We start from the raw sequence: 21,539 nt of genomic DNA on the forward strand, positions 1-21,539 counted from the left end.
ATAATATACACAAAATTATGTGTGCCACATGGAAAAGAGAGGGGGGGCTTAAAGCTTTTTGTACCAAATGAGTTAGCCCAGGAAAATATGTGCAGCCTAAGAGATTATATGCAGAGTGCCACACAAATAACGGAGATGAATAATTTTCCTACGAAGAGAATCTCTTTTGCCAGGCGTGGAAATAGCCATGAGGAAGGGGTAGCATTGGGGGTTGATATGTGGAGAACAAGCGGAGTTTAGGGTGTCACAAGTCGACAATGGCTGCTATCCTGAGTTTCTAAACTGAGCTAAATTGATGCCAATCTCACTGACTATTGTTAGAGTGGGCAGAGTCATTAGGATTTGCTTTTTAAATGATCTCTCAGGCTGTAAGGCTGAGAGCTGCTAGCAAGACGAGGTTAGAGAGAAAATGATAGCAGTACGTTGATGCTTCACAGACCTCATGATAGTTTCCGTCTGTCATTATTTACGTCTGACTAGATGCGTCATGTCAGCTACCTCGAAGACTTTAATATGAAGCTCTTGTTTGCCTCTGCTCTAGAGCAGCCAGACTGGGATACTATTATTTTTGCATCACTACACTTAGGTGAAGCTGGCTTCAATCTTTCAGTAATGACACACAAAAGAAATAAAAATGGTTGTGTCCAAGTTATTATACATGCTTGTATTCTAACATGCCTCGTCAGCATTGCTCAGAAAAAGAAAAAAAAAGTGGATTTAAATCAATAAACAGACATTTATTAAAAGGTCAGCTTAATTTTATTTGTTTCAGCTTCTTTGCCAATATTTTAAGTAGAACTATTTTTCTTTGGCTTTGGATTAGTGTCATTGTTATTAGATGGAATCACTTGGGGGTAAAGTCTGTAAAACTAATATTTGATCAAATTTGCTCATGTTGCTTAATATCATTTCATATCACTTTTCTAAATTCTATCAGTGTCACTATAAATAAAGGCACACAAAAAAGCTTTTGTTTTATATCTATATTATTGGCACCATAAAGGACAAACTTTCAAATAATGTGCAATTATCTGTAAAACTATATACAGAGAGGGCTTATCACAGAGCTCATAGTGATTTTTAAAATCTAAGATGGCTATTTCAGATATCAGAAAAAAATACTATATGGCAAAAAAAAAATAGGGTATTCATATTCTTTTACCAATACTGTGTTAGCGAATGAAACTATCACTACTCTCTACCTGTCCCTGGTAGAGAAAAGAAACTAGCTGAAAAGATTTCTAGAATGTTAGAATTTATTGACACCATTTTACATGGAAAACTGCAACATAGCTTTAGCAGGAAGCACATTTTAATAAGGCCAAAATGTTCTAGGTGATTTTTGCCTTATGCTTTAAAAAAATAAAATAAATGTAACTGGATTTAAGTGTGAATGAAACAATCTACGGCCAAAATGTTCTAGGTGATTTTTGCCTTATGCTTTAAAAAAATAAAATAAATGTAACTGGATTTAAGTGTGAATGAAACAATCTACGGCCAAAATGTTCTAGGTGATTTTTGCCTTATGCTTTAAAAAAATAAAATAAATGTAACTGGATTTAAGTGTGAATGAAACAATCTACAAACACATTTGAAAATACGAAAGCATATACATACATGTAAGATGACAGTAAAAAAAACAGTTTACAGTTTTTCTTTACATACATAATTCAGTGCAAAGGCTGGTAAAGGGGCAATCAAAAAATAAAATAACTCACATAGACTGTGTCTTAGGATCACGTTTACAAAGTGTCCACCAAGATTCTATATTTCAATAATAAATAGCATTGTCATATCCAGAAAATTAGTTATTACTTTAAAATGATTAATTCAGACATGAGAGAGAAAAATGCACTAACCCATCGGCCTTCTGAGTTCTAAACATTTAACAGAATCTCAGGACTGCTGTGTTAACTGAAGAGACTTCTATCAAAAGCCTGAGTCACTCAGACATAGCTGGGGATGTACAGTACTTGATCTCCTTATCTAGATAGAAGAAGTACTTACATTTTCAAAGTCTGCACAAGCCGTGTAAGCATAAAAGTATGATGATAGAGATCTCTTTTCTGTTTTAAAGATCAGATGCCAGCTTCCTGAGATGATATTTTCAGTTTGATGCATTTGTGTTTGTGGCATATTTTTATAAATTTCAAGTATAATGCTTTGTCAGGACTAAATGAAATGCCCTGCATATATATATATATATTTATATATATGTAAATATATATATATATACATTTTTAGAATGCTGTAGAATTTTCATTTTTAACCAAAGTGACTGTCATAAACTAAGACAAAGATAGTAATCTGAAATGGAATCAATCACATTCTCTCGATATCCTAAATTTTAAAAATAATTACATTACAGCACATATGTTAAAACACTTTTTCAAAAAAAATGATTTGCTCAAGGCGTTTTTCTTACCTCCTGCCCAAGCTACATGTGAGTTTTGGCAAAAAATGAACAGTAGGTGGCAGTCAAGCCACTAAACTGCTTCAAGGCTTCATTAACTAGAATCTGTTGTTAGAATAGGAAAGTAGTATATTTTTCCATAGTAAAGAATTCACCTTATAATTAATCTTGAAATGCATTTCTAAGGTCCCAAGCTGCTGAAATAGTGAGTTGATTGCATCCTTAAGAGAATGAGCCCAGATAAAAGTGATTTAACTCAAGAACCCTTTCAGCTCTGTCTCCCTGACTTTTTCTTTCCTTCTCTGTTACTACTGTTTTAATGTGGGTTTTTATGCAGTATGGTAGTTGTGGACACAGCACATTCTTGGGCTGGAGCCCAGGACTGTGTAAGTCATGCTTGTATATCTGTGCAGATTTTAAGTAACCTGCAGGAGCTTTTCCCTCCCCTGCTCTTATAGACTGAATGTGTATAATCCCTTTCTGTGCCTCAGAAAATAACCTCGTTTACAGGGAGAAGGTTCCAGACAAGTAGCTGAAATATAGAAGGAACATCCTCTAAAGCAGAGAATTGTGGACAACTGAAAATCCAGACAGTGTGAGTGAAACGCAGCTTTGCATACGAGGCCATGTCATCTCCATGAGAGGAAGGGCCTTACCTGTTGGGTTCACCATGGTGTCCCCACGGTTGAGAATGGGGTGCCAGGCACATGGTATATGCTCAATGAATATTTGCTGAATGAATCAATGAGTGCCCCAAATCCCAGTCCTGTGCATGTCTCAGATGTCCCTCCTAGAAGTTTTTGCTTTTGTCTCAGTTCGTCACAGAAGATGATAACGCTGCTACATTCTCACTCCCCACCAGAGTCCCTCCCCCAAACATTACTGCTAATTACTATTGCTGGGAATTGACATGGCACCACCAAGACAACACAGCAGGACCTGACTCCAGTCTAGTCAGTCTGGAAGGTAGGGGATGCCTTTCTTCTGACTTACCTCGGCGATCGTTGCTAAAAATCTAAGCTCATGCTACAGAAAGAGCGAACTACGTAAGTAGCATTGGCCTAAAAGCTGAGGCAACTTGATTAACTTACTTACCTGCTTGTGCCTCAGTTTCCTTATCTGAAACATGACAATAGTAATAGTACCTACTTCATAGAGCTGTTGTAAGAAAATGAATTGGGACATGTAAAAATCTTGTCAGGCACAGAGTGAGTCCTCAATTAGTATCAGTTGTTTTTTTTTTTAATTTGTGCACTTTAAATAAGTGCAGTTTATTGTATGTCAATTATTTTTCTTTATTGGGTATAGCTGGTGTACAATGTTGTGTTAGTTTCTGCTGTACAATGAAGGGAATCAGCTGTATGTATACATCTATCTCCTCCCTCTTGGACCTCCCTCCCCCTCCCCAATCCCGCCCATCTAAGTCGTCACAGAGCACCGAGCTTATTATCATTACATTTTATTATATTTGTTATTAATATTATCATTTACCACCCATCCATGCTCACACGTAACACTTCACAAAACAATTTTTATCCACCCTTATTTGTGCATTTCAATGAGAATCACTGTGACAGCGAACAGACTTGGTGATGTAAGGAAAGGTTTGCAGAATGGAACCAGCAGCTCCGTAACAGTGAAAGTGTGACATGGAAAGGGATATTTTTAAAGTTGACCAAAAGCTTGATTTTCCTTTCTTTTCTTTCCTTTTCTTTCCTCTTCTTCCTTTCTTCTTCCTTCCTCCCTCCCTCTCTCCCTTCCTCCCTTTCTTTCTATCTTGCTTCCTCTTTCTCTCTCTCACTCTCTTTCCCTCCTCTCTCTCTCTCTTTCTCTCTCCAGCTTCAGGGTCAGCCAGGAAATAATCACCACTCCCTAACCTCCTCCACTCCCACCCTGTGCTTCCTCATATCCCACTCCAACTAAGCTCTGAAAATACAATATTTTCCAAACATGTGAAGCTCACCTCAAACCAAGGACTTAAAAATTCCCGCTGATTTTGAATGTTTTTCTCAAATCTATACCTTAGCTCATTCAAAATGACCACTTTAAGGACAACTAGTTTAAGAAGGAACCATTATGAGGTGATCTCCTTTTATCCTTTGTTGAAACAGAAAGCGGCATTTTGTCAAAACTAAATTCAGATCCCAAGGGGACGTAAGTTTATTTCAAACGTCAAAAAGGAGGCAACTCAAGCTGTGTTTACAATCTGGCAGTTTGCTTCCCTCACATGCAGAGAGCAGTGGGCAAGCCCTACAGATCAGATTTTAAGGTAGCAGTAATAAGTATTTTCTAATCTCTCTGGGAACTGTTTAGGGAAATAAAACCCTTTTCCTCAAATTATCCATCCAGTCCTCTCCTCTTATGGCAAACCTCTACCGTATTTTAGTAAAGAAATGTGAACTAGTCATGTCTAAAAACATAATGAGTAATTTGATAACTGAGAGATAGGTTCCCTTTTTTCCAGAATCTTCTATTCTCTTAGGTGACTCTTTGAGGAAGGAGGTCAAAATATTGAGTTTGAGCAATTTAAATAAGAGACATTGAGTAATTTAGAAGTGAGACGTTCAGTACAAGACCCATTCATTTAAATTACATGAAAATCTAAGGTAGACTGTGTGTAATTAGGAGCCATGTAAGTCCTCAGGCAATTTCAGTGGGGGTTAGGAGACTGCTTTAATAGAATATGACAAGGTTCCTTTTGTTTTTCATAAAACATTGTATTCCCCCTTGAAATATAACAAATCCTTAATGAAATCACAGCCCCTTTATTGGTAGGGAATACTTTTTATGTTTTGAGAGATCAACAATGTCAAAACAATTACTGCAAATTAATGATGGACCAAAACCTCAAAAGATTCATAGGTTGTTCAAACAGATAGAGCCTCATGTGAACCTCTAGTTGAAATCTTACCTGATAAGGTGCTCCCATGAAAGACATAAGGGCCAACGGAATGCAGGGCTGCTCTTGGGAAAAAATACTGGGCAAGCAGAGAGGAAGTCTGATTTTTACTGGTTCTGTTACTCAATCTCGCGGATTATCCCAAAGAAATTACTAGGAGTCTCTGGACATGCTCTTCTATTTGGTTTTCTTTTGTTTCTTGAGTGTTGTTTATGTTTAAAGGGAAATAAATTACTTTCTGTGAAGCACTGGAAGACTTTTGAAGAAAAAAAAGAGTATTTTCACAGTTTATAAGTGTAAAGTAAAACCCAAGGTTGGATTAATAATTAGTTTCTGCTAAACCAGAAACACACACTGGATTTGGTCCTCAATAGTAAAATCACAGGTTCTGGCCAAGTCCATAAGCAAAATTATAGTGATAGCTATGCATATGATAGCCAGCACCACACATATTTAATGTGATTTATCAAGAGCTAAGAGAATTGAGAAAGGAGCAAAATGAAAATTTGCTTTATAGATAAATCATGCCAAACTAATCTCCTTTCCTTGCATAACTATATGGATACTCAGTGGTAAGTCAATATAGAGCCCTTGCAAAGTGGAGATCTTGATTTCAGACAAACATGAAATTAAATAGCTTGTACTATGAGGGACTAGATAAATCAGTGTAGTCTGGATGATGACGTAAACCAAAAAAGTGCTCTGTAATTGTTCTAGTCTTATTTGGTTTTTTTTTTTTCAATGTAAGATTGGAGTCATAAGAGTCATGACTGGGAGGGAGACTTGCCGTGTTGGATGGGCACCTTCAAGATTCAAACCACTTAACAGGCTGGAGGATACATACGGAAATAAGCCAGATGACTTTTAGCAGGAATAGAACCCTTCATTCAGGTTCAAACACACACACATACAAACTGCACACACTCGTATATACAAGGGAGGAGGGATATTGACTTTTACTGGTTGGTACAAAAATGCCCATGTCTTTGGTTGCCTCAAATTTCAGAATGTTCTAACTGTGAAATGACTGCCAAAAATATGAATGCAATAACAGCTCACACATAGACTTATGTGTCAGGTACTGTTCCCAACTGCTCACAAGCATTATTTCATTGATTCCTAGTTCATTATTTTACAGATGAAAAAGCAGAAGTAGACAAGGGGTAGGTAACTTATCTTGGGGGCAGAGTCAGGACAGCGTTGTCAGCATCTGCCCCCAGAGATGCTCTGAATCTCCACTTCCACATGCCTTTCTGCTCAGGGAATGTAACTGCCCATTGTTCTCTTGGTGGGAGTCTGGCTCTCAGTTCTCTGTCCATCTTAAGAAGCACAAGGATAAAATGCAATATAAACGTAGAGAGGCAAAGCTGTACAAAATAGAGATGCTTGCCTGGAGGGGAGAAAAACTGGTGAAGTCATGATATGTGTTCTCAGATGTCTAGACTAGAGTCTGTCAAGGAAAAGATGACACTTGTTTATGTATTCCTGTAGGGGATGGAAGTCACAGGGAAGCAAATTGCAGCCCAATATATGTTCTTACCACACAAACGATTTAACCAGGATGTGCTGCCTTGTGAGATATGAGCATCTCATCCGTGAAATGATCAAGAGGAAGCCAGATCAAGGAGTGGGGCCATGCAGTGGTAGGAAGCTGACCCAGATGGCTCCTTGGGTGCCTTCCACGATACAAAGTTTTGGATAATCAGGGAAAAGCTTAAAGTGGAAACACTTGTGAACTGCGTCACTCCCTCCCCCTAATACACAACACAACTCTCTCTCTTTCTGTCTCTCCTCTTGTCTCCATCTATATCCTTATATGGTAGCAATTACACTGGGTTTGCAGCTGGTAGACCTGAATTCTAAACATTTTACTTAAACATCTCTACCCCTTTAGTTTCTCTTTCTGTGAATAAGAAAAAAAAAGGAAATAAAGAAGAAAGGAAAGGAAAGAAGGAAGGAAGGAAGGAAGGAAGAAAGGAAGGGAGGGAAGGAGGAAAAGGAAAACATAAAATTTAAAAGGTAAGAAAAATAGATTTAGTCATGCTTCTCACTTCATACTTTTCCAGACTTCTGTGAAACCACCATGAGATAGTAGGTTAGCAAGAGCTTGGGGGAAGAGAAATATAGCAATATATATATCTAAAGCACTCTGTAAATTCAAAGCACCGAGGGATTATTGTCTGCAGCAGTCTGGCTCAGTGCCCTATGTGAATCCTAGGTCGTGGTTTGAGCCATATGAATTGGTCAATCGCATCCTGTCCTCTGACCGCATGCCCTGTGCCCAAGTCAAATTTGGCATGTGGTGAATAGCTATTCTTGACTGTACCAGGGACTGTGGGAGAAAGTGAGAAGAGCTCAGTACAGAGATGTCTCCACCACCAAGAGACAACTCAAAATGGAATCCTTCATCATTGTACATATGGGATCATCTCAGTACATTAAGGACCACACTTTTAGCAACAGGGAAATTTTCTGAGAGAAATTTCACATTTAGACAAAGCGAAGTTCAAGTGGAATATACATACACATACACACTATGTATGAATGTGTGCAGTGTGCACGTGTGTGTACGTGTGCATGTGTGATACAAAAATCTCAGAATGTGGAACTGAAAAAAACAAATACCTAAGTCAATGACCCAGTTTTTATGCAGTTCCAGCCAAGGTAATAAATGAACCCTTATTATTGGTCATTGACATCTAGCAACTACTCCTTTTCATTCACACCAACTTTAAAATAAATCTGCATAAATTATAGGAGATTATCTAATGAAACAACACAAGAATCTTCTAAACAACCTTAGAATGCAATTTTAAACTTAAAAAATCAAATGTTACTATTTATATGTCAGGAATGAAGGCATAAGCAGGTCGATTATAAACATAATACACTTAAGGAGTTGGATATTATGTTATATCCATAAGTAAGATAACAGATGTAGTATAAAAGTAGAAACTGGAAATGAGGTGGTTTATTTTTCACTTTCCCTAGATTTACATTAAGGAAGTACAACTGAACCTTGAAATCATAATTATAATATAGAGGTTAAAAGGTATTCAACAAAAGGAAAGCCCTTTAGCTAAAGATTGGTTTAGGGCAGGAAGCGTTACATATTGCTCAAAAGAGAAAACTAAAGAGAAGAATATATCAACTAAAGTTGGGGTAAAACTATCAAGAATAATAAAATATTTTGAAAGCACTTTGGTAAATTGTCAGGATGAGTTTTCCACCTTGAAATCGTCATGCTACAGATTATCAAAGCACTTTTTAAAGTGAAAGCTTAGATATCATTCTAGAGAATTTCCTAACTTGCTCTGCGATTACTTGGAAAGTTACAAGTCTCTAAACAAAGTGCTAAATATCCTAGTTTGCACCTGTAATGAAAAACTCTTATGAGTTGTGGGGGAGATGGCTAGCAGCCCACTAAAAGTTTCCCATCCCTTCTTCCTAGGCATGTAGCTAGATTATACTTCTCAGCCTCTCTTGCAGCTACATGTGGCCATGTGACCAATCTCTCACCAATAAACAACAAACAAAACTTATATGAGCAATTTTCACTTTTCTTGCTTGAGAGGAGATTCCTGGCTCTGGACTTCCCCTCCTCACCCCTTCCTCCAGGCGCCAATAGCCAGAACCTGGAAAACAACATGTGGTGAACCACGTGATACAGATGGCAGGGCAGCCATCAGCTGAGTCCCTGATGAAGTTGGCAGAGCTGTTCCATCCACCTGAAACTCTCACGTTGAAACTGTTATGAGTGTGAGAAATAAACATCTTTGTTTTGTAAGCTAACTTTTTACTGGGTCTCTTGTAACAGCATCTTAACATCTTTCTAAGTAATACATAAGCTTTCAGAGTTATTTGCTTTACCTTCTTAATATACAAAAATGTTGTGCCATAGAGAAAGACTTAAATATTTTAATGAAACTTACTACACAAAAAAGATAATGTTTTGCTATCATATTTCTAAATGTTAACTATATTAACTTAGATTTTTGGTTTGTTTTTATCATTTTCATTTCATTTACTGATACAACTATGAGCTTTTTATAAAAGCAGAGTAAATTATCTGAGTTCAGAGAGTTTGAGGGAGAACTCTCATCTCAAAATGCTATCATCAACATGAAAAGAACACTTCCAAATTTTCCTGAGTTATTTTTATAACCAAATTGTTTTAACAGGTAAATAGGAACAAAAAGATTGAAGCTTCCTGAGCAGAAATGAGTTAACATAGCAGGCCTGAATCTGCTATCCTTAGAAAGGCCCATTTACAACTTTGGTCCTTAGCTGGCGTCTGTGAATTAGAATTTCAGGAGGGTTCCCACCATTCCCTAATTGTTAAAGTTGGCTCACTGTTCCTAAACTATTTATACAAACAATGTGGCAGAGGCTGAACATCTGCTTTCCATCGGGCAGCCTGGGCTCCTGATGCATGCTAGACAAAGGGTGCCTACATGACCAGCCCCCAGCAGGAGCCTTAGGCAATGAGTTTCTACTGATGGACACCGTGTTACACATGGTGTCACAATTTGATTTTGGAGGACTTATGCACAGCCTATGTGAATCTACAGGGGGAAAACTCTTGGAAACTTGCACCTGGTTTCCTCTGGACTTTGCCCCCATACACTTCTTCCCACTGCTGATTTTGCTTTGTTTCCTTTCCCTGTAATGAATCCTATGTTAAGTCCCGTGAAAGTGTGTAAGTGCTCCTAGTGAATCACTGAACCTAGAGGGGGCCTTGGGGACCCTCTACACTCTTACCAATTAGAATTTGGAGTTGAAAATAGCTAATGGCAAAATAAGAGAGGTGGAACTATCCTAACCAATTAGGAAAGCTGGATACAAGGTACAAAACTTTTGAATATCAGAAAGCATGTATGAGGCATGGAGTTTTCCCAAAGGAATAAAATATTCAAAGATTGAGAGTACCACCACAAATGACTATAAAATAATATCACTAGATATTTACATAGGATCTCCAGGTTCCTAGCTCTGAATAGCCTTGGGAGGTTGGAGGCCAATGGTCATCATCATCTCCACTTTCTGAGTAAGGGGCTGAGGTGCAGATTTGCCCAAGGTTATAAAGCCAGGATTGTAGAGCAGACATGAGACACAGGCCTTCTGAAGCTTAATCACCTTCTACTTATCCTAATGCAGTTTTCACAACCTATGTTTCTGAGGGCCACAGAAGCCTGAGGGAATACCGCAGGGGTTATCACAGGAGGGGATGACAAGGCCAGGCAGGAAGACCCCACACCTTCTCTTGGCTTTATCCAAGTGGCTCCACATTTATCAGTTTTACATATAGGAATCCAGTTAAATTAATATAAAGCCAAAAATTCCACAGATTTTTGTCTCTTTGAGCACCACGGAATTTTATCTTTTGGTTCCTTGTAGATAAAATCAAAAATCAACGCTAAAATGCAGTTTTTTAATTTTTACTTTTTAAAGGTAAATATCCCACCCATAAGGAGGCTCACAGATTTTAGCAATGACTCTAAAGCAGATTCTTACTAAATCAGTGGTAATTACGTATGGCCACACCATGAATCTTTTATTCTGCTCTTACACCTGTCAGTTCCTCCACCACTTCCTCTGTCTTAAACTTCTCCCTGGATTCCCCAGTGCTCTCCTCTCTAGCACCCTGGATGCTTCTGTTTCTTTCGTACACAGTAAACTTAAACCTGAAATAGCTACAAGAGCTGCCCTAATTAAGCTGTACCCAGGCCACTAAAGGCCAAAGGAAGATTAGCTACGACAAATTTACTCTCAGCTCTCGGCTTTCCACAGCTTTCCAGCTTTCCAAGGGCGCTATTTATCAGTCTTTCCTAAGAAAACTATTTGCTGATGTGGAGAAAATAGACTTTGGTGCCACACAGACCTGGAATTCAAATCTGATATCACCACTCTCTAGCTGTGTGGCCTAGGGTAAGTCAGTTAACCTAAGCCTGAATATATCTGCAAAATGGCAGTAACAGCACCCATCTTGAAGAGGTTGAAAACATTGGAAGAAAGAGCATCAAACCCACAGGAATCTGTGCTGTATTTACACAACCCTACCACAATTGCAATATCGCGGAGCCTCCCCCAGACTTGGGGTACTTTACCAAGGGACCCATAAGGAAACCACTACAAGTGTTTAAGCTGTCTGCTTAACAGGTTAGCCTCTTAAGACATAAAGTATGCAAAATGCTGAGAGCTCCAGGGCTGTGGCTGAGAAATGTTTTAGGCTAAATTAAGATTATCCCCCAGAAAGGAAGTGAGAAATAAGAGGAGGACCGAGCAGAGGGACTGGATGCTCCCAGTGAGTTCTGTGTTCACGCAGGCAATGGGACCCAGCTGCGAAAGAGAGGCACGAAGGTCAGCTATTCAAGAAGAGAGAGGAGCAGCATGGTCTGTTAATCATCTTTTCTATTTTAGATTCAGATAAAGAAGGACCAAAGCTATAGATGAAAGTTTTAGCCTGGAGCTCGAAGCGAAGGCACCAATTTTGTGCCCTTTTGTCACATTTCTTTACATCATGCTCCAAGTGCCAACATTTCTAAATCTGAAATAAAAGGGGAGGTAATAAGTGCTTGGTTAATTGTTTATATTGTAGTAACAAAAAGAGGCTTTAAAGAAACTGAATACCCTAGTATAAAAATGGGAGTTTTATCAGGTGTCCACCAGAGTGTCTAGGAGGATCTGGCCTGCCTCCGAGAATGAATCCTTGCTCATTTAACTTCAATTCAGCAACGTCAGACATCACAGTGCACTTTATCCCCTATTCAGAAACATGCTCTTTGCTCCATTTTCCAATATCCTACATGTTATCCTAAAGTCGTGTCCAGTTGGAAAAAAATCCATCCTTAACTCAGCACACAGAGCCACCTGCTTCTCTCACCAATAGAAGTGATTGGCTGCATTGCGTCTTTGTTGCTGTGCACAGGCTTTCTCTAGTTGCGTCGAGCGGGGGCTACTCTTCATTGCCATGGTTTCTCTTGTTGTGGAGCATGGGCTCTAGGCGCACGGGTTTCAGTAGTTGTGGCACGTGGGCTCAGTAGTTGTGGCACACGGGCTTAGTTGCTCCTTGGCATGTGGGATCTTCCTGGACCAGGGCTCGAACCCGTGTCCCCTGCATTGGCAGGTGGATTCTTAACCACTGTGCCACCAGGGAAGTCCAGGAATCTGCTTTTTTAACAAGCACACCAAAGGGTTCTGATGTAGGCGATCCCTAGACTACATTTTTTAAATGGCATTACCTCTCTCTCTTTCCACCTGTAACATCTTGATAAACAATTTTTAGTTCTACTATGAGAAATTCACGAATGACAGTCCTGATGGAAGAAATGAAATAAGCAAAAGCCCTTAATACTGTAATGTTTGTAAGGAGTTTCTCTCTTCTTGACTTCTCAGATATTGTTGGGGGCTGAATGGGGGTTTCACTTGTAGGCCATGGCCAGAGGATGAACTCTACAAGGAAAACTGTTCACAGGAATAAACGTTGGATGTATTCAAAAGTATTCTGGAAGAGCTGAGATGTATACTGTTACGTTGAAGGTGATCAGATGTATCTTGTTACAACGATAAGTTTCATCTGTGCTTCTCACGCTTGGAGGGACAGAAAGGACAACAAGTCCCTGCTGTCTTCATTCTGTGCTAGACATCTGTACCTATATGCTTAATGCTTAATAAACATGTACTTGCATGTGTAAGCATGATCATTTGGGTGAAATCCAATGAACCTGAACAGGCATCGGTCGCTATTCCACCTTTAACTGGTTAGCTTCCTATTACCTTCATTTGCTGCAACTTCATCTTCAGGTATTCCATGATAATTTTTCACTGGTGGAGATATAAGAGTTATAGGTATTTACTTCTTTTCTGATACTGTATGCATACTAGTTGTCATGCACTATGCTAGGTACTGTATATTTAAAACAATGAGTAAGACATAACCCTGGTCCTTGAGAAGCTCACAGTCTTTTGAGCAAGACAGAAACAGTACAATTATTGACATGTTTTAATAATATAATGCTACAATGGAAACTCAATGAAAGGAAGATTGAATGGGTTGGGAGGGGACAGCTTTGGAACACAGGGAGGCTTTAGAGGGGAGGTAACATTTAAGCAGGCTCTTGAAGCAGGATTTGGGAGCAGAGAGTGAAGGAGACAGCAGTACAGGCATAGCAAACAGCATGTGCAGAGACTCAGCGTTGTGAACAACTATTATGCCTAGAGCAGAAGGAGGGTGGGGCAGTGAGGATGGTGACCAGAAAGTAGAACATGGTCAGACTGCGAAAGGCCGGGCTAAGGGGTTTGAACCACCTCCTGTTGGAAGTAAGGAGGGGAAAATTTAATCCAGAAATACAACCTGTCAACAACATGTAGGAGGGACTGGTGAAAATAAAAACTGAAAGATTAATTTAGGAAATTTGCAAATCTCTAGGCCAGAGAGGATGAGACCCTGACATGAAGCTTAGGCAATAGAGATGAAGACAACTGCACGGTTTGGAGAATAGAGTACATACTAATCAATTGAATGTAAGTAAGGAGAGAGAACATGACCTTGGATAAGACTGGATGAGAATGTCACATGTTGCAATATGGAATATAGATCAGGAAGTAGGTTTGGTGGAAAACATAACAATTTGCCATTTTGGGGGTAGGCGGGTTATTGACCTAGTAGATTTAGAGATGAACTATTATAATAATGCTCAACTCAGATAGGGTTGCCAGATTTAGAGGGAAAAAAAAGTAAAAATAATAAACAGGATCAGCAGTAAAATTTTATTTTCAGATGAACTTTTACTTTGTACAAGTATGTCCCATGCAATATTTGGAATACACTCCTACTAAAATTTATTAGCAAAATAATTCTTGTCTGTAGACATGCAAATTCTGTCCTTTTCAGAAAATACTCCTTTACCATCATCACCTCCCCATGAAAAACTCAATTTTGCCTCCATTTCCTCACTCAATTCGATGTTGGTCATCTGCAATGTGTCTTTCTTTGGATTTTCTTTTAAATCAGTAATAACATCTGTCTGTGTTCGCTCGTCAATTAATAAATTAAGGGAAAATTTTAACATATATTAATTTGATTTCTGTGTGGGAGTCATAATTTTACCTTTTTTGAAAATAGTATTTTATGCTGGTCATTAAAATTTTCTGATTAATAGGCGTCTCTATTAAAATAATATATATCATTAATTCACCCACCAGATTTGCAATAATGTAATGATACACTTTAACATGTTTTCTAATGGTAATAACCTAACAAAGATAAAGAAACAATTATTTAAAATGTATATAATATAAATGTAAAAAAAAAAGAAAATTGTATTTTGAACAGGGCCAAGAAATGAGTCCTCTGCCATTTAAGGACTGTACCTCTTGTTCACATGGTAGTCTCAGTTACCAACCGCAAAGCTCTTCCTGGAGTTTCCATTCTGCAATATATTTTCTCAATTGCTTTTATCTGACATTGGTTAAACTGAGGTTTTTGTACATATGCAGAAAGTCAATAAAGAGCGGTTATTAACTGTCCTGGTAAGTTAATAACTTTGACATTGGAGGGACATTATATGATAATCTGAACAAATTAGTCATTTAAAAAGCAGGAACACCTTAGTCCATTCCCAATTTGCAAAAGCCTGAGACATGAAAACACTGCGCTTGAATAACCCAAGCAGGCACCTAGAACTCAAACAGTGACACAGCGCCTGTCTGGCTTCCTGAGCTTTTCCTGAGAAACCAGTTTGCCTCTTTCTCTTCCAGTATGGTCATGCAGCCACTGTTCATTCAGCTGCTCCATCAATGTTTACCAAGTACCCATTCCATGGCCCTGGGGTGGATGCTGAGGATGCAAAGATGGGTAGACGCAGCCCCACAGACAGACAGACTATTCCAACAGGGTAACGGTATTGCGACATGCGACAGACAGCCCAGAGAGAACAGATCTCTCACCTTCACTTGCAGGTCAGAGAAGGCACTTAAACTGAGGCCCAAAGGGTACAAAGCAGCTACTCAGGTGAAGGAGGGGGAACCTGAGGTTCTAAGACTGGGGACTTTATACACACAGGCATAGGGTGACAGTGATAGCGTGTGGTTTCCTCAGAGACTACGAGCCATCTGGAACATAGACTGCAATAAATAATAGTGTGGAGGAAGGCAAGGGCCAGACTGCTGTATGTTGCAGCAGTCCAGGAAAAAAAAAATCAAGTAATAATATCCAGCATTTCTCAGATGCTTACTAGAGACCAGGGATCATAAAAAGCATTTTATAAATATTGTGTCATTAAATCCTCACCATATCCTAAATGGTTAAGTACATTTCCTTCTCTGTATTGTAATTACACAACTAATATGTGTTTGTTGTAACATTAAACAATCCCTCGGAGAAAAGTGACAATTTGGCTTATAATATTCTTCCACATACTTCTCAATACTCACCCAGCAAATATAAATGTACAAACACATATGTGTTTGTATAAAGATGGGTTTACTTATCCTCTGTGCATTTTTTTGGCAATGGATTTTAAAATATAACAATATATAGGGACAGCCTTCCAGGTCAATACATATAAAATCATTCTTTTAAACATACACATAATAGTTCACAGTAAGAATGTAACCAAATTTATTCAACTATTCCTCTACTAATGGACATTCAGGGTTGCTTTTTCCCCCACTCCAAACAATACTGAAGTAAACACATCTTTGTAAATATATCCTTAAATACTGATGCTTTCATTGTTGTAGGGTAGATTCCCCTAAAGTGAGTATGTACATTGAAAATTTTAGAGATACTGTAATACTAACTTGTTAATGTTCTTTACAACCTATTCATTTTTATATGTCTGCAAAGTTACAGAAAATAAATTGTTTCTCCAGGCGACTCCTTGAGCTTTGTGCAGAATGGTGAGGTCCTCGGGTCTTTTTTATGGTCAACCTGAAGGTTTTAGGTTGAATTTTACATACTTGGACAGTGAGACCAAAAAAATACTGAATGATAAAACATCTCTTTGTACCCACATCCCTTCGTTTACAGCTGAGGTATTCCTTGCTCACTGCTGGGGTAGAGCAGGTGCTGGGCTGTCAGACTGCCAGATTCTAGATGGAGAAGTCATCAAATTATGAATGAATGCCTGTCATCATGGTCACATGACATGCCCCTCTGACTGAGTCACTCTGCATTCCAGTCAAAATTTATTGCTATAACTGGGCTTCATTTTTATACATATAAGAGGACACATTCTTAGAACTCTTTGCTACATAATACATTTTTTAAAGACTTACTTGGGTTATTTTTAACCAGGTTTGGAGAATATGGCAGAAACAGCACTTAAAAAAAGACAAAGACAGAGGGGGGAGTTTTCTTAAGTCCAACGTTAAAGTATAAAACTTATTTTAAAACTGAGCAATTTTTTTTCTTATTTTGACATAAATGTACTGGCTTTTGGCTAGTGGATGAGGAAGAAATAGAAGGCTCTACTTTTCAAATATTTAGTAGCATCACTATTAGCAGGGCTTAAAGTTCCCTTTGTCCTGTGTGACTCTTAGGCAGCATCAGAAACATGTACAAAAGCTACTCTTTGTGGTGGGTCCTTGTCATTCTGTTTGGCCTCCACGCTCCCTGGCCCTCGGATCTGGGGACACGCCCCCCATGTGTCTTGGTCGAAGACAGTCAACCTATCACCAAAAGCACAAGATACTCACCTTTCTAGCCCCCCAGCACTGGGAGCAGGCATGCAACCAAGTTTCATCCATAGAACACACCTACTCAACTTTACCATAGAATCTCGTGACCCAAAAAGGAGGTGTTTCTGAGGATCACTTTCCAGTGAAAGTGGACACAGGTTCCAGAGGCAATTTAGTAGTTCTGGTGGAATCATTCAACACCAACATCAGTGATGTTGGCATTGCCTGGTGTAGCATCTGTGCCCAATGTGAAAGCAGAAGGGTCTCCACTGGACCAGTTCTGCTGCATGATTTTGGTCACCATTCCTGGCTATAGACAGAGACTCCATGCCTGTTCCCAAGCCTTCCTACAGACTCTATGTGCTACTGAATATCCCTTAACAAACTCCTTTTCTGCTTGAATTAGCCAGGACTGAATTCTGTTGTCTGCAACTAAGAAGTGCTTTGATACCCGTTCAAAATTGTTTAGATGAATCTTTGCGGTTTTAAAGTACTTAATGAGCTAATGATTTAAATCATTTGAAAACAATTCACAATTCCGCATCATTTCCTATTTGACCCTGATATTACATTACCTCCCAGTGTAACCAAGTTTTGAGTCCACTTTGGATTACCACTATATATACTCCATGTGTTCAAACTCACCGCTGTACTCCCCTACATTCTCCTTTCCCACTTCTCCCCATATTTCACCACACCCTTCACTCAGGAAAGCTGCTCGTGTATGCTAGCGTGGCTATATTTAAGTGACTTATGAGAATATCTTACAAGTGATAGGAGATGGCATTTAAGCAAAGGAACAAGTCTCTAACTATGGGATCCCAAACGTTAGCAAACAGGTAGGAGAGGTGTTTGCCTCTCCTACCAAGACTGTCACTTCTTCCACATTAGCATAAGGCCATTCCTAGAATCATAAATACTCTTTCATGAGTCAACCACATTCCAGTTGGACAAATCCATCCTTAATTTGCTAAAAAAGCACATACGTCCTTGTGGATGGCACTACTTCCCTTACGAACCTCGACTGACTGTGCATCCCCCCCAAGATAAAGTTCATGCCCCAACCCTTGGGGCTCATCACCCATCATGGCCCCCACTAGCACCCCCAGTGAGGAGCACTTCATGCCCTTCCCCTCTATACAATGACACACCCCCTCCCCACCTTACTCCGTGGTAAAGTACTGTTGTTCCTTTATAGTTAGCTCATTCTCTCCTCTGCAAATCCTTCCCCAGTGTCCTCACCCAGCTCCTGACTCTGACCTCTACTCTCAGCGCTGTCAGACTGTGGTGTCATTATGTCTTGGAGTCTGGGCTCTCCCAGACTCTGCTGTGTTCCTGGAGAGCAGGGGCTGTCTCAGTCAAGACTGCAGCTCTCAGGGGCCCTCCAAATAGCCCTCAGTAGGCACCTGTTGGCCGCACACAAGCATACACGCACAAGAGTTTCTCCAAAAGGACCAGGGGGAAGGAACAAGGATTCCAGACTCACACTTCGTTTACAAACTACAGACTCACACTTTATTTACAAACTCCCCAAAATAACACTTTGAGATGAATACCAGTTTTATGAAGCCCTATCTTGGGAGAGAAGCCTCCATTCAGCTCTGTACCACCTGCCCTGGCAAGGCAAAGCCATTTTCCTGCCTCAGTGTGCTTAACGGCTATGGCCATGTAGCCCAGGGTGTGGGAGGGTAGGCTCTGGAGTCAGCCTGTCTGCGCTCACAGCCCAGCTTCGTATAAGCCAGCTGTTCCATCCTGGACAAGTTACTGAAGTTTTCTGTGCCTCGATTTTCTCATCTATAAAATGGGTGTGATAATAGGACCTATTTCGTAGACCTGTTGTGAGGATTAATTATTATACAAAATGTTTAGAGCAGTGTCTGGCATGTAATACTGCAATAAATGTTAGCTATGATTATCACTATTAAATCTGAAATCACTTAATGTCCTTGAACATTATTCAAATTTTATATATGCAAATTCCACTAATGTATGCTCAATGATGCCAACATTAATCATATCAGAATTTGCCCCATAAGCATATTTTGAGCATAGGCTAACGTGCCTGTATGCATAGGACTTCAACAGCCACCATTTCACAGACTAGCAGTAAGAATGTTTTTCAGTGAACTTTGCCCTGGCAGTTAACAAATGATAAGAAAGTTCATTCTGTGGGATTTTAAAGGCAGCTAAATTGCCCCAAGTTTAGACTACCTGAAGCTGTTATGGCAAAGCTCACCTTGGCAGCAGGGGCACCAAATCTGTGACCCCTGCTAGTTAATATGAAGGCGAGGGAGCAAAGGCAAGGGGAGACCCACATGAATAGAATGAAAGATAAAGCAATCCTTTGACATGCTGAAGATTTCTCTTGGGAACAACAATACAAGCTTGTGAAACATGAGTTTCAAGAAGAGTTGCCCATCTATTTTTTCTCCCATTCTATTTTTCTGCCGCATTACTCAGTCATTATTTAAGATTAAAACCAGAGCTTACTAACACACCAAATTGACTCAAAAGCATCTCAGAGGAACTCATTTTTCCATCCTAACAAAGGATCTTCTTGTTTATTTCCAAAGAACAAAATTTCAAGGAAAGTATTTTCCCATTTGCCACGGCACTAACTGGTCATCAACTCAGGGCAAAATGCAGGTTTCCACCAGATTATAAAGTTGTTTTACAGTCCCTATTTGCCAAACACTCTACATTCATTCACAAATTAACCTCCAGCTGCCCGAGAGGTCCAGGAAACTCTATTTAAAACAGGGCCCATTTACTTTTGCATTACTTTTATCGAGATCTAGTTTCCATCAGCCAACTTATTGCCAAAAATATTAACTCAGTTCTAACTTCACTGCTAGAATAAAGTAGAGCAAGCTTTTTACTCCAAAGAAGACGTTAAATATAGCACGTAATTATCTTTGTCTCCAGGATTATTCAAGGAAGTTCTCAGAGGCACAGGAAAATAAGAAAGTAGTAATATTCCAGATTCCACAGCTGTTATGGACTGAACTGTGTCTCTCCCAAAATTCCTATGTTGAAGCTCTAACCCCCAGACCCTTAAAATGTGACTGTATTTGGAGACTGTGCTTTTAAAGAGGTGACTAAGTTAAAATGAGGCCATTAGGGTAGAGCCCTTATCTAATCTGAAGAAATCAGGATATATAAAGAGACAACAGGGTGTGTGCACACAGAGGGACAGGCTTGTGAAGAGGCAGCACTAGGGTAGCCATCTTTAAACTAAGGAGAGAGTCCTCAGCGGAAATCAAAACTGTGCCTTAATCTTTAACCCTTCCAAGACTGCGAGAAGATAAACTTCTGTTGTGTAAGCCATACGGTCTGTGGTATTTTGTTATGGCAAACTAATACTAAGAATTCAGGTGTAGTAATTAGTCCTCTATGGAGGGACAAACCAAATTCTTAACTTTTGGGCCACAGTCAATGATACGATCATTGGAAAACTGTAAAGTACTCACCTTTGTTCCCTCTCCCCTTGTGCCCTTTACCCTGTGCCCTTGGTCTGCACCAGAGCAGTTGCTGTGAACCCCACTGTGTTCTGCTCTCCCCAGATATAAGCTCCAGGTCTCCCGCAGTCCTCCTCCTTCAACTGTTCTCAAATATTTGCCTGGTGCATCAGAACCACTGCAGGGCTTGTGAAAACAGATGGCTGAGCCCCACTCCCAAAGTTTCTGATCCAGTAGATCTGAGATAGCACCCAAAAATTTGCATTTCTAGTAAGTTACCAGTGATACTGATGCTTTGAGAACCACTGTACCAGCCATCTCCCCACCTCATCTGCACATGCCATCAGAAACAGTGCTGGGCTTCCCTGGTGGCGCAGTGGTTGGGAGTCCACCTGCCAATGCAGGGGACATGGGTTCGAGTCCTGGTCCGGGAGGGTTCCACAGGCCACGGAGCAACTGGGCCCGTGCGCCACAACTGCTAAGCCTGCTCTCTGGAGCTGGTGAGCCACAAGTGCTGAGCCCGTGCACCACAACTACTGAGGCCTGCACGCCTGGAGCCCATGCTCCGCAGTGAGAGAGGCTACCGCAATGGGAAGCCCGCACACCGCAGCAAAGAGTGGCCCCTGCTTGCCACAACTACAGAGGGCCCGCGCACAGCAAAGAAGACCCAATGAAGCCAAAATAAATAAATAAAATAAAAAATTTTTTTAAATCCTTAAAAAAAAAAAAAAAAGAAAGAAATAGTGCCACATATCTAGAGGGCCCTGCTTGAACCTGGCAGGCTAAGCTTATAAATAATTTATGCTAGTGTAAGGAAATACATTACTCCTCCCAGGGCATTTCATTTTATAGGGTCATTTAGAGACAGTATTAATGATGGCTGGAAATACCTTGCTATATGTCATAAGCAGGCTATATTACTTAGGGCAGGCTAATAGGTATTACAAGTAAGCCCCAAGAGATTTCTGTGCATTAATTTTGCATCCTGCTACTTTACCAAATTCATTGATTAGCTCTAGTAGTTTTCTGGTAGCATCTTTAGGATTCTCTAGGTACAGTATCATGTCATCTGCAAACAGTGACAGCT

Source organism: Neophocaena asiaeorientalis, unplaced genomic scaffold (genome assembly GCF_003031525.2).
Source record: "Neophocaena asiaeorientalis asiaeorientalis breed wild unplaced genomic scaffold, Neophocaena_asiaeorientalis_V1.1 scaffold96, whole genome shotgun sequence".
Classification (NCBI taxonomy): domain Eukaryota; kingdom Metazoa; phylum Chordata; class Mammalia; order Artiodactyla; family Phocoenidae; genus Neophocaena; species Neophocaena asiaeorientalis.